At 40.7% G+C, this 15329-nt stretch overlaps 1 protein-coding gene across 1 annotated transcript in view; it reads right to left on the reverse strand.

The window, feature by feature from the left end:
- The window catches only part of GPC6 (glypican 6), a 1341038-nt gene that overhangs the window by 32669 nt on the left and 1293040 nt on the right, over positions 1-15329 (reverse strand). The window lies entirely within an intron of this gene.

Genomic DNA, 15329 nt, shown 5'->3' on the forward strand with positions numbered 1-15329 from the left:
TTTCAAAGGAAATCACTGAGTTTATTCTTTTAAAAACAAGAAATAAAAGGTATCCATTGTTCCATTCAGTTTTAAGACTGGATCTTATTTAGGTGGTTAAAGTATGATGTTGTACTTGTCTATTCACCTCTTTTATCTTTTGTTCTAAAGATAGTATATACCACTGAAAAAAATGGGCCTCACAGCTCTGAAGTACTTAAACTCTGTGGAATGTCATTTTATACTGCAGGAGATGGAAACATTGGAGCATATTGCATCTGAAGCACTTGTATGCATTTTCAACAGGAACTCAGTAACCAAGATACTAAATTAGTAGAGCAGTATATTCCGGTGTGACTTGTTTCCTGCTATGATAGAAATATGAAATTCCCTACTTCCCCTCTCCCCAGCAATCCTAACTGATTAGTTTTTAGTATCATAGCATCATGTGCAAGCCTTTTAGGTCTTAACAGGGAAGCCCCCTCAAACCAGAAAACTGAACCCAGTTTATCAACACTGAACAAACCTTCAGCAACCTTGTAAGAAGGTTATACTATTACAAAATATTATAGTGGTTCCTTCTGGTCCTTGCTGGATCTTTTGGGTCCCTAGGAGCCATCTGTTAGAGATTTCTATGAACAGGGATTCCTCCTACTCCTGTTTCCCCTGGGATAGAAAGATACTGGGATTTACTAGTGACTTAGCAACCAAGTCAGGCAGCTCTTTTAAGGCCAGGTGTTCACATAGAGAGGTGTTAAATTCAAGAGACATGGAGAGAATCTGCCTGGTTTGAAATGGGGGTGAGGGTTTGGGAGCATAAAAGGTAGTAGAACAGATGATGCATTCCAGTGAGCTTTTAGAAAGGAGCTAAGACAGACATTTTCTCATAATGCCTATGTCTGCTCAACTATTTATTTAGGGCCAGATTGTAAACTTTCTAAGTTATTTTTGATAAACTATTTATATAAATAAGGCTACTGGCATCAATTCTGAACACTTAGGCTAGGGACAGAAGTTACACATAAATTGGTTAAAGTGATCAGAAACTGGTTTAAATCTGTAACAGAACAGAAGCTCAGTTCATACAAGCCAGTTTCAAAATGGCTGAAACTGGTATAAGAAAAACCTGGCTGAATGTAGTAGCAGACTTAATTGATTTGGGTCAAACGAGTTTATGAAATTTCTGTCCCAGACCTTATTCTCAGGAGAGGTGACTTCATCCATATGTGAAAATGGTTCTCAATCTGACTCTTTACACAGAGATTCTGATTGTCTATATTAGAAATATTGGTGGTAATTTGGGACAACAACATTTTATTGAGTCACAAGTGAGTAACTATCTCTTGGAACTTTGTTGTGTATAATAGGCCACAGTCTGAGTTAGAATCAAAACTCAGTACTAGAACTCTTTTCCTTTTTTATAACAAAGAAGAAAGAAACAAAGAAATAAAAAAAAAGAAAGCAAGAAACACTGGCTGAACCAGTGACTCTCTGGTACCAGAACAATTCAGACTTTACTCCCAGGCATCTGTAGTAATATTCATCACTGCAGGAAACTGTGGTCATTAGTAAGTGTAATATTATTCCACTAAGCACAAAAGGTGGTGCTGTAGGTCTGCAGAATAACAAATATTATGTTTTCTCTAACTGTAATTTCTTAAAACTAAGATGAATCCAAGGGTGTATTTTAAAAATACATGCTTGAGTTAAGGGAAGTGCGGTAACAAATATTTTCACATGCTAGCTGTGTCCCCCTATATCTTACTTCAGTCTGTAATTGAAAAATTTTGAATAACAATCATGGACTCAGGATATACAATTTGTCCTGTTTTTTTAAAAAAAAAACGGTTCATTTCAGTTCTTGTTACTAATCCTTTGGAAGCTTGGTTGCATTAACATTTTTATCTAACCAGTCGTTCTTCTCTCTTGAAGTAGATCCTGACTTTGTTTTTCCAAATACATAGTGACATTTATGATAGCTCATAGACAAGGATGATGGATGAATGGGTCAATAATTTTTTTTTTTAATGTAAGTAAAGTAGTTTTAAAGATACAACCTAAAAGTAGAGGACATTATTGCATAGAATTCAAAGCTTTTTCCTCTGGTTTCTAGTGGCTTTTTATTAGATCACTTCAAACATACCAACTGAGAGTTTCTTATTAGTCTCCACGATTATGTATTGTTTACAATATATTTTTTGAATATCAGATGTACAGTTTCCCTAAAATGAGATAAAAGCCACCGGGGATTCAGGTAACACATTTCACTTTGTGAAGTCATAGTACTGTATCTCTTCTAGTGAGCTGTGGCCTTGTAAATGATTTCTTGGTTTTTATTATTCTCTAAGCTTTTTATCTGAATTTAAGATTAACTTTCAAACTCATGTAACTTGGGTACACTCAAGGGTTTGCGCTATTGTCAGTGGGATGGGTAGGCAGGAGTGGGTGCTGTGAGATGGATGCCAGAATTTCGAGCGGATCCCTCTTTCCTCTATAGAGTTAGCCCAAGCCCGAAGTTCTTAACTATATACAATTTATTGAGTTACCAACATATATATATAAAACTCTTTAAGATAGATATAATTACAGATAGAGATACAAATATACATATAAAGGTCTGTTAGCTGGAGGAAGTTGGCCGTAGGGAGGGCATTCGGGTAAGTACCCGTGCCTCAGGCCCAGAAGAGGGGTGGATCCCAGGACAGTCAATCCAGCAAGTTTATACCATTATACAGAATTAATAAACCCAACTATTTATAACACCAACCATAACGATAGATACCAAATAGAAAACATAACTATACTAGATATTAGATGTACTCTATCTGGGTTCCACCCACTTGGTCCCTCAAATGGGACAGGGTGTTCTCCCTCTAGGCCCACTCCCCCCAGGGTCCCTTGCCCTGTGGGATCTGGTTCCTGGTAACTCACGGTCCTTCCTCTGGGGGCTGTCAATCTGGCCTCTGGGTCCTCACACCATCTTAGGCCTCCTGGAGCCATTGACCTTGAGTTGAGGGTTCTTCCCTCTGGCCCCTGAGCCCCACGTTGGGTACCCAGGGAGCTCCTATGGGAGCCGAGACCTCACTGGCTCCAGTTCCCCAGCCTCATGCTAGGAGTCTTTCCCCTTCCCAGGCCCTGCTATGGGCACCGGGGCTCTTTTAGTTTCATGCTGAGCCACACTGCAGGGCTCTGGCTATCTGGCCTAGAGCTGGGGCTAACTTGAGCAGCCTTGAGCTGCTCCCAGGGCGGGCTTTCCATGTGCTGACCTGTGCACTGTGTGGGGCCTGAGCAGTTGAGCTGCTCCCAGGGTCAGCTGTCTGTGTGCCGATCCATGCACCATCAAGGCTCAGACTGGGTCCAGATGATGGTCTTCTCTGGAGCTCCTCTCCTCTTGCTGTCCCTTGCTGCATCTGCCCAGCATGCTGTGTGTGCTGGGTTTTTATTTACACCGGAGGCCCCGTCCCTGAAGTCTGCCAGCCCTGCAAAGCGCAGTCTTGAATCAGGTCCAGGGGCTCCTCACATCCCCCCCTTCTGAGCAGGGGCAAGGCAAGCCCCTCCCAGCTGTTACCTGATTGGTGGAAATGTTCCACCAATCCAAAGTGTCCTTCTCCAAGCAGGGCTTGCCAGGCAAAAGCAGTGAGCCCGCCACACTCGGTTAGTTTTATGAAAACATTTAAACAAAAGGCCTGTGCAGTTCAGATATTGCATATAGATAGCTCTTTTCCACTCTTTCTAGAAGGGATTTATCATAAATGGCATTCATATCTCTGGGTGGAGTTAACTTCTATCTCTATCTACCTACTTGCCAAACGTATTCTGTTATGAACAAGGCCTCTAAACATTGTTTGGAAAGTTTGTTCTGAAATGCAACAAATATCTCTCTGAAATAAAGGGACTGACAAATTGGTTCTTATAAAGAATTACCTTTCTCTTCCCTTAGTTCTTATATGGTGATGCATGTGAAAGTTGTACATGTAGTTAATTTGGCCTGTCTGTGTATTTAATAGAATGCAGGTCCCTGGCCTTTTAGAAGTTGGACAAGCTGAGAGAGGTGCCAAACTTATTTTGAATAAGTTACTCTTTCAGTAAGAGATGTTAAATGTTTGATCTTTAACTTAGCTGTGCAAAGATGGGAAAAGGACTTTTCCAGAGAAAGGTACCAGACTGTGGCTCAGAGGAAGACTCTGTAGACTCTGGGATAATTTTAAAATTCTCCCACAGGTTTTCTGTTTGGTTTATGGAAAGTTACTTCCATCCTGATGTAGTTAAGCAGTAGAGCAGTTAGGCATATTTTAACCTTATTTTTAGACTCTTGAAGCTCAGAGTATAAATTGAGCTTCAAAGGCCCTAGAAGCATAACAGCATACAGGGTGGAGGAAAGGGAAGAGGAAGGGGAGGAGGAATGGGGCACCAGCCCTGGGTGCCAACCTGGAGGAAGGGATTGCAAAGGCTAAGTACAGACAGTCAAAAAGTCCAAGGCTGAATGGACTCAGTCTTTGCAGGTTAGTCTAAACTGCAAATACTGAACCAATAAGTAAATGAACAGACATTCACTTTTGATTCAGGATGTGCAGCCACATAAATGCCTGCAGTGGCTGAAGGCAGAAGTCAGGGAGCACTACAGCACAGCTCTCTGGCACATAGCTGGCATGGGCTGTGTGTTCACTTCCTCTTCCTGCTGTCCCTGAGGTCTCTGGGATTTGCAGTCCAGAATCAGAGCAGCAAGACTCTGCAGGGTTGCTCATCATTCCCTCTTCCTGCTTGCAGGTGCCTCTGAGATTTGTAGTCCACAGTCGCAGCCAGCACTAAGCAGGGCAGGGCAGCTCCATACTCAGGGGAAGGGAAGTTTAACTCCCTCCCTGGCCTTAGACCCCAGCTGGGGTTTGCCTGGTGGGGGCAGTGAGCCAGCCAGTGAGGCCAGTAAGTCAGCCCTCACCACTCTAGCTAGGGAGCAGAGGGATAGAGCCAGCCCTGCTCTCAAGAGCAGACAGCACAGCCTAGCCCAGGACTGCAAAATGCTGGGATGCTGGGGGGACTCTGATTTAACTTGAACCAGGAAGGGGTCTGGGACAGAAGTTTCGTAAACCAGTTTGACCCAAATCAGTTAAATGAGATATTACATTCAATCAGGTGTATCTTAAACCAGTTTCATCCATTTTGAAACTGGTTTATGTGCACTGAACTTCTGTTCTGTTACAGGTCTAAACCAGTTTCTGATCACTTAAACCAGTGTAACTTCTGTCCCTAGCCAAAAGAGAGCAGTACTTGTGCTGACTGCATTGCTGCAGCTATGTTGCATGTGCAGCTACTACCCAAGGTGCTCAGTTGTCCAGTTATACCTCTGTGTAAAATGCTATTGTTCTGATTTTTTCATTCTTTTTGCAAAAGGCAGTGGAAGCATAATAAGGGCCTAAAATAAAATTCTGAAATGTCATTACTATAGAACAGTTTTGTCTAACTCATGGCCCAGAGATTTCCATACAGGAACTGCTCCTCCAAATTGCTCTAGCTGCTGCTACGACTTCTGGGCTCCTACTCCTTCTACTTCTTGGCCCCCTTCTTTTGGAGGCAGCACAGAGTAGCCTAGGGGAGCCTGTCCAATAGGTGGTGCCCAGGGAGGCCTGTGGCCTGCCTGGCACGTGGACCCCAGCCTCTCAGAAGTTGGACAACCTGAGAAATGTATCAAACCTATTTGGAAATTGTGTAGTCAGTCAGGAATTGACCAGTCTTCTACGCGCTGTTTTCTCTGGGTAATAATCTGTCCAACATCACACTTGTAATAACGTTATATGGCTTGGTAAGTACTTTCAGGAGAAATGTTTCTATCAGTCTTAGCTGTCTGAGATTGTTGTGCTCTGCTTTTATGGTTACTCTGCATATTTTGGAGAATTTGCTGTTTTCAATTTAAGTTGGAAGCTAAATATGTTTCTCTGTAGACCTCTTTTCCCATGCAATATTCAGAAGAATCTTAGGGAAAAAATGCCAGATTGGAGAATGTCTTAACTCCCCAGAGACAGGCACTTCCTTCTAGTCACAAAAAGTTGCAGTGTGAGGAGCTGTAACTCTCATGAAGTTTCCTGGACACCATTCTGCACTTAAGCGTATTATGGTGCAAATGTTCAGTACGTGTGTTAAGTGGGCATGAGTGGTAAACTATAGCAGGAATTTACAATGATTTGAGGCAATGCCAGTATACATCAGCTGTAGATCTGGCTCTTGGCATTCATGAGGAGTGTAGAACAAATGTAATTTACATGCTGAGTAGGTAGAAGGGCCTGAAATAGCCTGAAAACCAATGAAGAAGAGGGTGTAGGAGAAAGCCAGCAGGTTACCACCAAAAAAGCTGAATTTGTGCAATTTACATGGACCATGTAAACCCATTAACTAACTGACATGCAACATTTAACTGCTACCACTAATCCCACCAGAGTTGGGACCATATTATTTTTAGGTGAAAGATCAGACAGTTTCCTACAGTATCCTAGTCAGACTGGCACTCACTTGCTCTCAGACACTCCCATTCCCTTACTCTGGCATTCACATGCATTATAGTTGCAAAATTTATTAAAAGTGATGTAGTGATACTGTAATAATAGTCAGTTGGAGAACAGATTTATGGCTATGAGGGCTGACTACCTAAGTTGTGTGTGGTATAGTAAAGTGCAGCCCCCACGTCATTAAAAGGAAGGTAGAAAAATGCACAGATCATTATGATTTAATTTATGTTATGTCAGGCAGGCAGGCAGAAAAATGTCTATAAGTGTCATACATCGATCTATATTTATGTTCATTAGGGATTTAATCTGAAAGCATTTTAAGAGTAATGGCCTTTAATTTTCTTTATAGCAACATATTCAGCAATCAGCATTCTTATAGCATGTATAGTCTAGCTAAATACATATTATGCTTATGTGCTAAGATTTTGATGTTGCATTTAATATGAGAATAGCATGTCAAAGCTTAATAGTAGATTGACAATATATTTATCGACAGTTGTTTCTTAGTTACACAGTTGCATAATAAAGGGTATATATTGTATTTTTCTTTTGTTTAATTTCTATTAGCTTGTCTGAAATAAACTAGTGATTTTATTATTTACATGACTGCCACCCTGTGTAGCCTATGTCAACACCTATAACTGAATGAGACAACTCTCAATTATAGTCTTTTACTTCTGTTGCATTTCAAACATCACATCTTTCTTGACGACGTTCCCATGTTCAGAATCATCACCTGGCTTAGTAATTACCTGGCAACTTCTAAATTTTGAATTGATATCAGTTTAAAGTTGTGATAAATGGTACAGCTTGATTTACCTTCTTATTAAATTTTTGAGAATCTGGGGTACTTGAACTGTTAAAAATGAACTCATGATTAAATTAAATGGAGGAAACTTCTGTATTTTGCCATGACCATGATAGGGGCTGATTGTACCTAATGTTTAACTTGTAATGGCAGGAGCTGATGAAAGATCAGCTCCTGAAGAATAGGAAATTATATAAAAATCAAACAAGGTGAGGCTCAGCTAGAAGAGCAAGGATGTAGTTTGAGAAACAGATTATCGTGAACAAAACTAACTTTACATGTTCCATATTTAGTTTTTTCATGCGTTATATAAGCCCGGGTTTCCTAATGAAATACAATGAAAAGCCAAGTGGTTACTAAATTATATGCTTAATTGTAGGTTATTTTAAGTCTTTTAGAAATGTAGCTGTATGCCAAGTAGGGTCTATAAGTTTTATAAATCATAGGCTGGCAGACTGCATGTTGTCACAGCTGTTTGCATGTGAGTATGCAGGAGGCCCTATGGTGATGAGATGCCTTGGAGTAACATAAGCCTCAAGATGGCACTATTGGTCAATCTTTTTGTTTCTCTTAGAACCATATGCTTCATACAAATTATTTCACAGAGAATAAAATTGCAGATTGTTCCACTGCATATAAAACTGACAACCCTGTTATTTTAAACTTGAAACTGACAGGCTGTTATTTTAATGAGGTCTGCTGGTGCCAAGGTTAACCAAAGCTTTATTTCCCTACAAAATGTTAAGGCTGCGGTTCTAAAAAGGGGGGCTGTGAAATGTTATGGTTATTGATGCTTTCTCAGCGGGTATGAGTTCTAAGAATTTCACCAGGAGTCCTGCACAAGAAGTACTTCCTTTTATTTTCTGTGACTTTGCAACTTGAAACAATTCAAAATTCTTCCAATATCTCCCTTATTACGATTCATGTTTCTGGATAGAAGGAGAGATGACTGCTTTTCTAATCAAGAAAAACTAGGAAATCTCTAGGTTAAAGCACAAAGAGGTGCTCAAGTAATTTGTGAAATAAAGCAAATGAGATGGGTAACATTCTAAAGCAAGCTTCTCTCCCCTTTGTATTTTAAAATGAAACGAAGGAAATTTGTTGTTGGCATCTGGAAAGAAAATTCATGTGTTTTGACAAGAAAAACTTACAGCCTTTAATCATGGCAAGTAAAACATCACTATTAGCCCGTTTAATCTCATAGACCTTACTACTACTTACCATGTGTGAAAGTGGCAGAAACTCAAAAGCAGAGAAGGGCCAGAAGTGATAAATTCAGATCAAGAGTTTGAGTAACCCAGATTCTCATGGGCTTCGGACAGTTAGTTTAGGCCAGTTGACCTAGGGCAGCCAAGTGGGAGACAGGGGGCTCATGCCTTTGGCTACCCAGAGTGGATCGAGGCAGGACACTCCTGTGAGAGAAGTGTCACAGTCAAGCCAAGTTAACTCTTCCCTGACACCACAACTGCCATAGTTTTATATGGCAAGCGTGGATCCAAAGCCCTATATTGGGAGGTAGCTGCAGTCCCAGGGAAGGGTTAACCTTGGATTTGGATTTGGCTGAATCTGATCTGACAGTTCCTTTTGCAAAATGTCCTGCCTCAACCCCTTGCCACTGGCCAGGGTCTTGGAGCTCCCCCTGAATTCATTCTGGTGCTCCCTTTAACTGAGCATGTAGGACTTGTGTGTTGCATACGGCAGCAGTGTGTGCCACTTATGGCACACATGCCACAGCTTAAGGTCAACTCATATGTCAGATGAGCTTTTTAAAAAAATTCTACATTAAACCAAATTAAATTAGAATCTAATTAAATTAGCATTTTAGAGGAAAATAGGAAGCCAACTATTTAGTTCTAAAGAAAATGATTTACAGATCTGTATGACTAAGCTTTCCTTTTTAATGATGAGAGGTCCAGACATATTACAGACATCTGGGGCCTGACAAATACTTGTGCCACAGTTGTATCGACTGCCCAGCTTTATGAGTATGGTCCAGTGCTTGTGATAGACAGTCCCCTCTGATGACCAACATTTTCTGCATATTTGCAGAACAGTTACTGCAGGGGGAGCAGTGGCATAGCAAGCGTCTCTTTACATTTTATTTTTGTTTCTGAACCCTCACCTGACATACTGCCTAGATTGAGACAACAATAGATCCATCTCTAGAGCTTTTCCAAGAATTCAGCCTCTTTTTTACCCTGCTACAAATGGAGCTCTCAGAAATTTGAGGTCACTGCTGGTAATGATTTAGGCCATCAAAGTCATCTGAGATAAAGCTCCAAAATGTTGATGATCACAACTTTCAGTCATAATAGATTTGAACTTGTTATACAGAAAGAAAATATTATACCTCATTACTAATTTGCAGACTCACCGAAGAGGCCATTTACCAAAAAATCTCTATTTGCCTATATCTACAAAAGAATACGCCATCTCTGAGAGTGCCTTCTTGACCCACTATGAAATCTGCGGGGTGGCCTCAGCTCCAAATCCCAAATTATTACTTATCATTATCAGCGTAATTGAAGGTGGTTCCTGTACTGGAGTAGCATGGTATAGGACTAAGAATCTCATTAGCAAACAGCAGACTGGGAAGAAATCTAAAGCGAAAATAAAGACTATAGTCATGATTTAAAGTAGGAACTTCCGCGGGGTAGTCTTTCAAATGATAATACGTCATGGGTTAAATCTACAGCTTGCAATGGAATTTCAACCGGTTCTTATGCTTAACTTGAATTCTACACCCAACCCATGCCCCGGAACAAATTAGACTGTGCGTGTCTATAGTAACCACGCTGCTTTTGTAAAATGGAAGTTGTTGGAAAAAAACCAAGAAGTCAGGACTCTGAAATGGGAATCTGAAAGGACTTGAAAAAGCTTTTTCTTTTTCCTATAATACCAGGAAACAGTATTAAGAAGCTGGATGTAAATCTCATTCAGCCAAATCCAAAGCACTCAGAGGAATCCGCTTTTTATTGCAAATAAGTACAAAAACCGCACCGGAAGCACACTGGAATCTTAAAGATAAAGTGTTAGGGATTTTCCATGACAAGACTTTGCAGTTAAGCACTGATACTTTGAGAATAACACTTCATCATTCCAAGAAATCTGGGGCAAAATAATATTTAGTGCAAACAATTAGCAATAAAGTAATTCTTGTCTGCCAGGCTTACAAAGCTTTTCAATTACCCCAAAATATTCAGTGATATTGGCAATGCAATGGTTCCTTATTGGTTAGGTACAGACAGTCAAAAAGGCCAAGGCTGAATCAGTCCAATCTTTGCTGGGGCCAGCCCTACTGTCTGGAGCAGACAGCACAGCCTTGCTCAAGGCTTCAAAGCATGCTGGGGGACTCTGATTTAACTTGAACCAGGAAAGGGTCTGGGACAGAAGTTTCATAAATCTGTTTGACACAAATCAGTTAAGTCTGATACTGTATTCAGCCAGGTTTATCTTAAACCAATTTCAGCCATTTTGAAACTGGTTTATATGAACTGAGCTTATACACAGTTTATGTGTAACTTCTGTCCCTAGCCCGAGACATACCCAAGGCAACTCTCAAATGGGTAGGTATTGACAGAAGTGTAGCTGCAGCAATATTCTCTACCAACCCCCATACAAGACTCCTGCTAAAAGCCGTGTAGACATGAATGGGTATCAGTTACCCAGGTTTATTTGTTTGATGCTACATTGGGTATGTCTGTATGAGCTACATTTACGTGTTTGATTGCAGACTGAGGCATACTTTTTAAACTCACATATTTGGCTTCTAGATCAGATTTGTCCAACTAACTCTGAAAATTGTGTGCAATAGATCCAGAGCTCAGATTTGATACAGCCCCCTCCATTAATTTCTTCTACTTATTCCCTCTTAATTGCACCTGATATAAAATGACTAAAAGGTCTCAGGGCATATTCAGAGCTTTTGGATTACTTAATTAGGCTTTTTTGGACCTCTCTGCCTCTAACACCTAGCAAAGCCTGTGGGCTAGTTCCCCAAGAATGGTGGCCAGCTTCAGAAAGGCAAGCAGACTTTGGAAGAGAAATCCAGGGTGCCCATATTTAAGGCACCAAAATGACATAAAAGAGGGTGGCAGAGAAGGTCAACTAGGCTATCTTAATACTGGAGAAGGTAAGCGGGTGTCAGTTCATGGGGAGTTTTTATCTTAGGGTTTTAAACTGCTGCATACCACTGTTACTTGAGGCACCTTCAATGCAATGACACTTGGGAACTCAGGTGGGTTTGAAGGAGCTTCTAAAACCCTCATTTTTGGGGTCAAAACTTTGGGGGTATGCTTTGTTAGGGGTTTAGGAGCAGAAGTGGATGTCACTGCTGTGCGAGAGGAATTTGCTCAAACTTGAAAATGACTCCACTCTTAGCTGAAACAGGCATGTTTTCTAAATACTCCAGTGATATCACACCAGAGATATCATACTGAATGTCTTAAGAAAAGCTATGTGGGCTAGTCAGAAGGTATCAGCTTTCTCTTTGTAATGAAAGCAAAATGAGTTAATTTAGGGCTGGGAGGTTTATTTGCCAGTTAATTAAAGGGTCGTCAGTAAGGGGGGTCAGTAGGGAAAGTTCGTATCCCTGGGAGCACAAGGAAGGCTACTGGAAGGTAACTGAATGTGAGGTAATTGAAGCAGGGATTCCAGGGAGCAGCTGGAAGAGGAGAGAAATATTATTGAGGTACCAGAAGGCAGGGAGCATTCAAGGATGCTGGAGAAGGAAAGAGTAGTGGGAAACCAAGAGAGTCAGATAGATGTCAAATCGGCATGGTGGGATAAAAGCAGAATAGCTTCCAACTGATTAGAACTGGTGCCATTTCCAATCAGCTAGAAATAGGACAGGCTTTGAGTCTCGGTTCAAATCTGTGAAACCATATGGTAGCAATGTTCAAAGACTGATATAAGCCCTTTGGTCTAAGGATAGTTGTACCTTGCCACTAATAGAGGATTCACTACAAGTCAGGGTGGCCCTGAGGAATAAAGTGCTATACTGGTATTTGCAGAAACTCTCTCTAAACTATATTGTTTTATCTCGGTAGGCAGAACCAAGCATTCAGCCACACAAGCATGCAAAGCCACACTTCACTTTTCATCCACTACTAGTTAGTAGTTACTATCTCACAATGCAAGAACTCGAGGTCACAAAATGAAACTAGCAGTCAGTAAGTTTAAAAGTAACAAAAAGAAGTTATTTTTTCACTAGGTATGTAATTAAAATATGGAACTCATTGCCACCGGTTGTTGTGGAAGTTTACAATTTAGCCAGATTCAAAAAGAGACTGGCCACATTTTTGGACAAAAGGGGCATTCGTAGCTATTGAACATGGGAGTTAGAGGTCCAGTCTCTGAATCAGAACTTCCTAGATCTTAAATGCTGGAGGATGCAAGTGAGAGAGGAACAGTGGAAAAACCCATGGTTATACCCAGTTCACTCTCCCTTTCACTATCTACTCTTTGCACCCACTGTGTGACAGGCTACTGGGCAAGATGGACCTATGGTCCGACCCAGTAAATGGCAGTTCTAATCTCATTCAGCATTATTGCTTTCCGGTTTTCTTCCTCCCAGTGGTCCATCACAGGGGTTAATGGGAGTTTTACTGCTTGCTTCTATAAGAGCTGGATCAGGCCCTTTGACTTCTGTGTTCTCTCAAATATGAAAGCCTGCATTTTTCCAAATGATTGAAAATAGAGCCAGGAAGGAATTAAAAATTAACATAGAGGCTTTGTGGAATTGAATGAACTGATTCTGCTGACATAGATCCTCCTATTATTTTTTGTCAAGCTTTCTCCCCAGAATCCCAAAGGATTTTTCCTTTTTCACATTTGGTCACAGAAGTGGGAAGGATAAAATAATCTTACGTTGTATCACATACAAGTATCATCTTAAAGCATATCATTCCAAGAAAGACAATCACACAGGATTTGGATTAAAAACTATAATTGGATTAAAAACAATAATAAGGTTTTCTGTGACAGTAAAAGCAAACAAGGGTTCAGATTTGCTGTTGTTGGCTTTTAAGTTTCAGTCCTGTACAGAATAAATTCCAAATATAATATGCTAAGGAAGCAACCCAACCCAGAGAGAATGTGGGACTTGTATGGTATATCGACCACAGAACAAGTATTAGTGATTTTCTGAATACTTTCCAACTCAGAAAAGGGAGGAGTACCCACTTCTTCTGTAAAAGCATGTAGTCATGCTGTCTTTTATCTTCCTGTACTGAACTCCAGATATTGGATTCTAACAGAACAGCCACATACATGCAGCTTCTTCAGGACTGACACAAAGTCAGACAGAAATGGATAAAGGAGGTATTGTTTAGATGTGGATCCAAACTGATTTATATCACTACTCAGATTTTGAGCCTGTATTACTTGTAGGATTTGAATTAAGTTCAACAGTAGCAGCATAGATGAGCTCATCTCATTACATTTTACTCAAAAAATGGTAGAAATCTTGTGCATTTAGTTGATCCTGTTTCAAAGGCTGAAATCTTAAGCTCTTACAAAACTAAACCTGGGCCTAAATTAGCATCAGGGAAGTATGTCCCTTTTACCTTTGGATTTGTTCTGAAAGTAAAAGCAACGAGGCTTATTCATAACTGGGGATTTCAATCTGAAACCTACTTGTCCTGTAAGTTGAGCGATTTGGATCCCCCCCCTGTTATAAATTCCATACAAACTGTGTTTGAGATCCTTAGTCCCACTGTGTTAGGTGACATATACCTCCCTAAACCATACTTAAAATGTAGGGGGAGTAGAGGGGAACATTATGTTTATTTTACAAATGCCAAAAATCTGTGTATAGAGGAAATTAAGGTCAAATATCATTTTCCTGGAAGAGCCAAGATTTGGCCTAGACCGCAAGAGTCCTATTCTATTACCTTAACACGTATCTGTTTTTTCCTCCTAAAGGATTTGCTTTTTGCAACTTTCTCCATCCTCTAGGAGGATACCTGATCTGCAGTCACTGCTGTGATTGCAGTGCAATACAGCTATACACAAGCTAGCTTTAAACTAGCTAGCTTAAGATTTGGTAGAAGTGTGGCTATGGCAGCCTACAGCTGAGCATAGGCTAACCTGCTCCCTAGGCAGAGTTTTCAGTCTACACAGAGCTATTGGTTGCCACAGGTAGACTGCTATATGTATCCAAGGCTACCTATAGATGTGCTCATTCGTGTTCTAATTAGAACACTCTAGCATCAGCTCAGCATCATGTATATTAAGCCCCCTAGTATTTCAAAATGGCTGTGGGGGTATTTTAGCTAAAGCTCATCTAATAAGCTTTTGTTAAAGCATCCCGCAGCCACTTTGAAATGTGTGTGTGGGGGGTGCAGTGGCTTAATACATGTGACAGTGAGCCATTTAAATTAGAGCAGCTCTCTGGGAAGTGCTCTAATTAAAATGCCCTTCCTTCCCCACTACCTCCAAGCATGTGTATAGGCAACCCGAGAGCCAGTTTAAAGTTAGCTTGGGTAGGTTTACACTACACTGCAGTTACAGTGATGACTACAATGGGGACATACCCTAAGAAAATGTGACATTGTGAGGGAGCAGACCTCAGTGAGATCTAGTATTAACTGTAATCTCATTTTGACTCCTCCAACAGAAAATGTTCTAAATTGGTGTGGCAACTTCATCTTAACTTTGTATGTACCAGAATAGAACACTGTGCCCTGGAAGTGTGGTTTTGAGATTGAAATAGTGTTTTTTTTTTTCTTCTTCACCTTTTTGCAGTCCAGTCTAGTCCTGGGCTCCACCTAGAACCTGGTGTAGGAGTGCCAAAAATAACATGACCTTTTCAACCTAATAGCATTTGCCTAGTTTTCCAGGTGGAAAGATTAAAGATATGAAGGCAAACTTTGCAGCCCTTTTATACATGAGTTCATTTGGTCTGAGAAGGTGATTTTCAGTCAGGTTTGCTGTGACACTCTGGGATGCTGCCATATCCTTTGAAGGGTCATATAAGGTGTGAGGAGATAAGTGAGGTCTGAAAAGATAAACAGATAAGGACCTCTCCCTGGCCAGATAAGCAG

Source organism: Alligator mississippiensis, chromosome 1, assembly GCF_030867095.1.
Source record: "Alligator mississippiensis isolate rAllMis1 chromosome 1, rAllMis1, whole genome shotgun sequence".
NCBI classification, from domain to species: Eukaryota; Metazoa; Chordata; order Crocodylia; family Alligatoridae; genus Alligator; species Alligator mississippiensis.